Consider the following 6,238-nt stretch of genomic DNA (forward strand, 5'->3'; position numbering starts at 1 on the left):
GAAACATCAACTACTTTAGCAAGCACTTTAGCGGATGGGAGTTCAGCTGAAAATAGAATAAGTTATAAGTATTACAATGTAAATGTTTATCAATGCTTTCCGAAATAATAAATAAAAATTAAGTACTTACAATTACTAGCTGCATTCAAGTTGGGTCTGGCAAGGATACCTAAAAAACAATTACCGTTTGGACTCAACTTTTACCCTCTTCCTTTCTTTATGTATTTACTTGCCTATTTCATTTTTTTCATTGATGCTAATATTTATTGTTTTTCATAATATTAATAACACTTATAAATTTATATATGCAAGGTGTCCAGAAAGAGCAGGGGATATTTGTATCTGCCCTGTCCTTTTATCGGGCNTACCAACCTATCTCGCCTATTTTTTATTGACTTCCATAGAGTCATCTGCCTTTCTATTCTTTCTAATACCTCTTCATTTCTAATGTTTTCTATCCACGGTATCTTCAGCATTCGCCGGTACAGCGCCGCGCTCCAAACATACACCTTCAACAATAGTGCCTTCGGAAAGTAATCCAACAGATGCATTGTCTAGAGGTCAACTACCTGAAGACTTTTTAAACAATAAACTGTGGGGTGAAGGTCCTCATTGGTTAAGTAAAGGGGAAGATTTGTGGCCTAAGACAATTATCTCAGCCATTGTTGTTTTGCCAGAAACGAAGAAAATTAGTTGTTTTGTAACTAATAATGTAGATTTCTTCCACAACTTTTCCGTATTTAGAAGATTAAAAGGAGTTATGACCTACTGTTTACGTATGAGACCTAAAACCAATCGTAGAGGCAGTTTAAGACCTGAAAAACTATGGCATGCCGAAAAGGTAATACTCAAACTAGTTCAAGCTTCGTCATCAAGCGAGAGAGTGGATGAAATAACTCAAAGGAAAACGGGAAGGTTAGCCTAAAAACCATCGCAGGCTCTTAACCTGTTTATTGACCGTGATGGTTTAATGCGCGTAGGAGGTCGTCAGAAAAATTCAACAGTTGCATCATGTAACAAATCTCATAATTCGAGAATATCACACCAATAATGTTCACGCTGGTATTCAAACGACTCTGTATTTGATGCATCAAAGGTATTGGGTCGTAAATAAACGCAATCAGGTGCGTAAAATAATACGATCTTGTGTTTGCTGTTCCCGAGCCAATCCGCCGACCACAAACCACGTGATGGGAAATCTTCAGGAAGTTCGAATCACGCTAGCAAGACCGTTTTTAAACGTTGGCGTAGACTATTGCGGATCGTTTTATATAAAACACAAAAAACATCGGAATAGTACTCTAATAAAATCATATGTTGCAGTATTTGTTTGTTTAGTTGTTAAGGCCGTGCATTTAGAGGTCGTCAGCGATCTGACCACTGAAGCCTTTATCGCTGCACTGAGAAGGTTCATTGCCCGTCCTGGAAAGCCTCTGTCTATTCATTACGAAAACGGCACAAATTTGCTTGGGGCATGGAACGAGTTGAAGGAGATTTAAAACCTGTTTCAATCGACCAATCATCAAAGAAAAACGTCAGATTTTCTTAGTGATCAAGGTATTAATTGGAATTTCATCCCTCCCTTAACACCTTTACTGTCGACATCGAAGCCATTCCCAATTCTCGACCCCTTTGTCCCATATCCAATGATTCTAATGACCTTCTTGTCCTCACCCCAGGACACTTTCTTATCGGTGACGAGATGGCAGCATACTCAGAAAGTGCGTCAGGATTTTTGGAATCGTTGGCATAAGGAGTACCTGAACGAATTGAATATTCATTACAAATGGTCGAACGGTGAACACTCTATCAAAACCGGCACCATTGTTCTAATTAAAAAAAATAATGTTCCATCCATGCAATGGAGTGTTGGAAGGGTGGTGAATATATATCCCACTACAGATGGAGTGATTCGGACGGTTTCGGTGAAAACATCGACAAGCAGCGTGAAAAGAAGTGTAAAGCAACTCGCTCCTTTGCCAATCGAAGACAATTGTATAAATTAAACATTAAGTACATGTAGATATTTAAAGTAGTTGATACGTTGTTCTTTTCAAATGATGTTGATCGTTACTCTCTCAACGGGGGGTGTGTCATTTGTTTCAGTTAACATCATCATACTATAGGAGTAATAAGTAAAATTTAATATTTAAATAAGTGTATATAAATAATTTAATTCTTGTTAAATTTTCCAACATCTGGTGTTTCGGTCTCCGTAACCACATTTGTAGATATTCATTTTAAAGATCGCTTTCAGCACATACTGCTCCACCAAAAAAACAGACCGGGGTTTATGGCTTTTTGTTTACCTTTACAAATTTCGGTCAAATACAAAATACCGTCTGGCATTATTGGGGGCTATAAGAACAAAGACTTCAAAAATTTGCCCGTTTATGATGGTTCATTACTTTAATGTTTATGGGGCTTTTTGGGGTAAATTGCTGGTTACGGGGTCGACGATACTTTTAAATGTTGTTGTTGAGATTATTCACACACCGAGCAGCATGGCCTAGAGGTCTAGACCACTGCTTAGCATTCGGGAGGACGCCGGTTCGATTCCGGGTCCGTCTGCCTTGGTCCAAGTTTCTCTGTGGTTTCCTTGGATCACTTAGGCAAATGCTGGGGCAGTAATATTCCACAGATAATCTTTCATTCTCTTCTGTCTTCATTTCGTCTGTCTCATCTTTCTCACCCGAACCACCACCCACCCATTCCCACGATTCCTGAAAGCAGGCTGAAGAGGGCCTTCCGCCCTACCTTCCGGCATAGTCCGGAGGGACTGCCCGCCCACCAGCATTACTGGCTGGTGGGAATGAAACACCCAAAGGTTTTTTTTTTTTTATTATTCACACATTCGGTTAGAGACTGCAATCACACGCTCAAGTATTTTTTATTATCTCTGTTTCCGTTGTATGAAGTTTAGAAATCACTTAAATTATTAAACAACAGTGATCCGTTATTGTATTTTAAAGAAATTGCTATGTCAAATTAATTTGGGGCATAGCTGTAATCGATGTATCTACATAAGATTTACAATGTCATTGCGAACTTTTCGAGAAACATCGTTTACACTTTTTTCCGGTAGTCAAGAGAAGTTGCAATTTTTAAATGGAACATATATTATTTGCGGTCAGATGTACTTGAAAGTGGGTGTTAATGGTCTCTCATTTACTTTCTGAAAGATCTATCTCGACATTTTAAAAAATTCAACTTCCACAGGGGGGGGGGGCAAAAAGTTGTTGAAATTTTTGTTCGGGACATACCTTATTTGTGGTTGAATTTACTTGAAACTTGGAATATTTGCTGTTTGGTATTAATAATCAAATGAAAAGATGTTACAACGTTTCGACGGGGTATATTTTATTTGTACTCGGATTTGAAAACATTCTCATTAGTGACAAAGCGAACTTCCACTCAAATAGTCACGTAAACAAACAGAACTGTCGCAACTGGGCCAAAGAGGATCCAAGACATAAACATGAATAACCACTGCATAGTCGAAAAGTTATTGCGTGGGCTGTAATGTCTGGTGAAGGCCTTCTTTTTTTGAAGAACGTCGAGGGCGAACACTTACGGTAAACAGTGACCGGTATTGTGGCACGTTAAGAAACATTTTGATTCCAGAACTGCAAGAGTTTGGTGGTTTTAATGTGGAAAAGTGATTTCGACAAGAAGGGGCTACACTTCCCACACGTCAAAACAATCGTTTCCGGTTGTCAATCAACTTTTTCCGCAAAAAGAGATCTCTCGTCGAAGCACCATCAACGGGCCTCCAAGAAGCCCCGATTACTTTAAATTTATGTAAACAAATCACGATCTTAACTGCAATTAAAGCACAATATTCACACCGAAACGGTCGCCGTTTCCGGTTGCAGGAGTGCTAGCAGCGAGAGGGTCAACATTTGGACATCATCTTTAGCACTTAATTTTTTTAAATTTTATCTAAAAATTAACATTGTGCTTTTTTTATTGAATTTACGAACACCCCTACCCTTTCTGGACACCCTGTACTTCAACCTTTCGGGTTTAATTTATGGAGCTCGTTTCAGGTATTTACTATTAAAAGCTAGACTTTTATTTTTGTCAACAAACTACAACCCATTACCGTTGAATTAAAACACCAATGCAATTCAATTATTTAATCGTGTACCCTACTTAATTAACATAATTTAATAACTATATGTAAATGAACTCATACCGAGACCGTAGTCGTAGTAATCAGGGGAAGGGATTTTAGCTGAAAACAGAACAAATGATAGCTATTACGAACATTTATCAAATACCTAAGTTTTTAATTATTTTCATGAAACAATCCTACCTACTAACAGTCTAATCTCTCATAATAGATTTCATAATCAAATTTTATAAATACGGATACGTACGTATGCAGGTACGATTCAGATGAGAATAGAAAATTAATAATTAGTATATGAATAAAGCTGAAGGAAAACACATTTAAAATTATGATCTAAACAGTATAAAATACAAACGATGTTAAGGCCAGTATTCGCTATTAGGTATGATGTTCTAAATTTTTGATTTTTGTGATTGTTTAAAAACTGGATTATCAGTTTATGTTCAGTCAAAGAATTCTAATAAATTTCTCCCATAAAGTCTAAAATTGTAAGTCGAAAATCAATATACAGTATAATTAATTATATCGTTTAGTGTAAAACATTCATCCAAATATTTCATCCTTATTTTTTTTTTTAATTTCTGTTAATTTTTAATTTTCCTTACCCTCGGAGTTTTTATTTTCTTGACGGAAATCATCAACATCATTAGCAAGCACACAATGTAAATGTTTATCAATGTTTTCTGAATCTAAATCGTTATTTAGATGGCGTCCTCTAGGGTAAAGCACTCCGGACGTAAACTAGTCCCCCATTCGGATATCCGGGCGGGGACTACCTCGGGGGATGCCATCAATAAGTGCAATGTTTCACGAGTCGGAGCGTGGAATGTTAGGACAATGAGGCAAGTAGAAAAATTATACAATTTAAAAATAGAGATGGATAGACTAGAATTAGATATAGTAGCCTTCTTATTTCGACAGTACTATAGAAGTAGATAGCACTGACAGCAACAGTTAATATATATGATCAGCATGATAACTCATTTCTCTATTTATTTGCCAGATTTTAATTAATTTACTTAAAGAACATACAAGGAGTCTATTCACAATTTTTTCGTTATATTGTAATAACGATGTCGTTATGTTGCTAACACTCGCAATTATGAGTCGGTGGAGGGGTGTTCAACCTGGGTACCATCTCCACCGGTTCATAATAGCGAATGCTACAAGCGGTCACCGGTTGAAGGTCTCCTCCACCGACTCATAATAGTGAGTGCTAGCAATTTAACTACATCGTTATTGTAACGAAAATAAATGGAGAATAGACTCTCAGGTGTTAATATCATCCGAATATGCTTTGCTTTGGAAATAAATATAAAAAATTCAAAATAGTATAAAATTTGCATTAAAATGAAAAAAATTGAATAAGCTTTATTTTTTTAGTTCTATTTCATTTTTAATGCCCTTTTACACCGTGACAAGGCGTCTCGATAATTCCGAAATATCGGCATATTTTTAAGGTAATTTGGTTGTTTGTATAAAATTAAGGAACAAACGACCCTTTTTGTCAATTTTTCTTCACGTAGACTAAGACGCGGAGTACTTAAAAGCTGATAAATAATAAATAAAAATTACTTACAATTACTAGCTGCTTTCAAGCTTGGTCTGGCAAGGATACCTAAAAAATCAATTAGCAACAATTAACAATATTTAAATTAAGAATATTGAAACCATGCAATTTAAAGGCACGCTTATTGAACGTATGAAAAAATATAAAATGATTTTAAATAAAGGATGGTGATTATAATTAAAAATGATATGGAATATATATTTTAATCGTAAATTAGAATGAGAATTTCTAATACTTTTCAATTTTTTTCTTATACCACTCTTCTTATATTCAGAACATACTTAAAAGGATCACTAAGACTTACCAGAAATGCAAACGATTGCGAAGAAAAATAAAATGGTTTTGGACATTTTGTTGCTTAAACTTATTCTCTTTTTGTGAATATCTTCAAATCTTATGCTTATACGAGGGTGGATTGATAAGTTTCCGGCCTAACCAAGAGATGACGCCACTAGGCCTACCTTGAGGTGACATTCTATAGTACCATCCTTGGATAGCTTGTAGCTATAGTTTCAGCCCGATCTCCTTGCTAG

Source organism: Agrilus planipennis, unplaced genomic scaffold (assembly GCF_000699045.2).
Source record: "Agrilus planipennis isolate EAB-ADULT unplaced genomic scaffold, Apla_2.0 scaffold150, whole genome shotgun sequence".
Taxonomy (NCBI): domain Eukaryota; kingdom Metazoa; phylum Arthropoda; class Insecta; order Coleoptera; family Buprestidae; genus Agrilus; species Agrilus planipennis.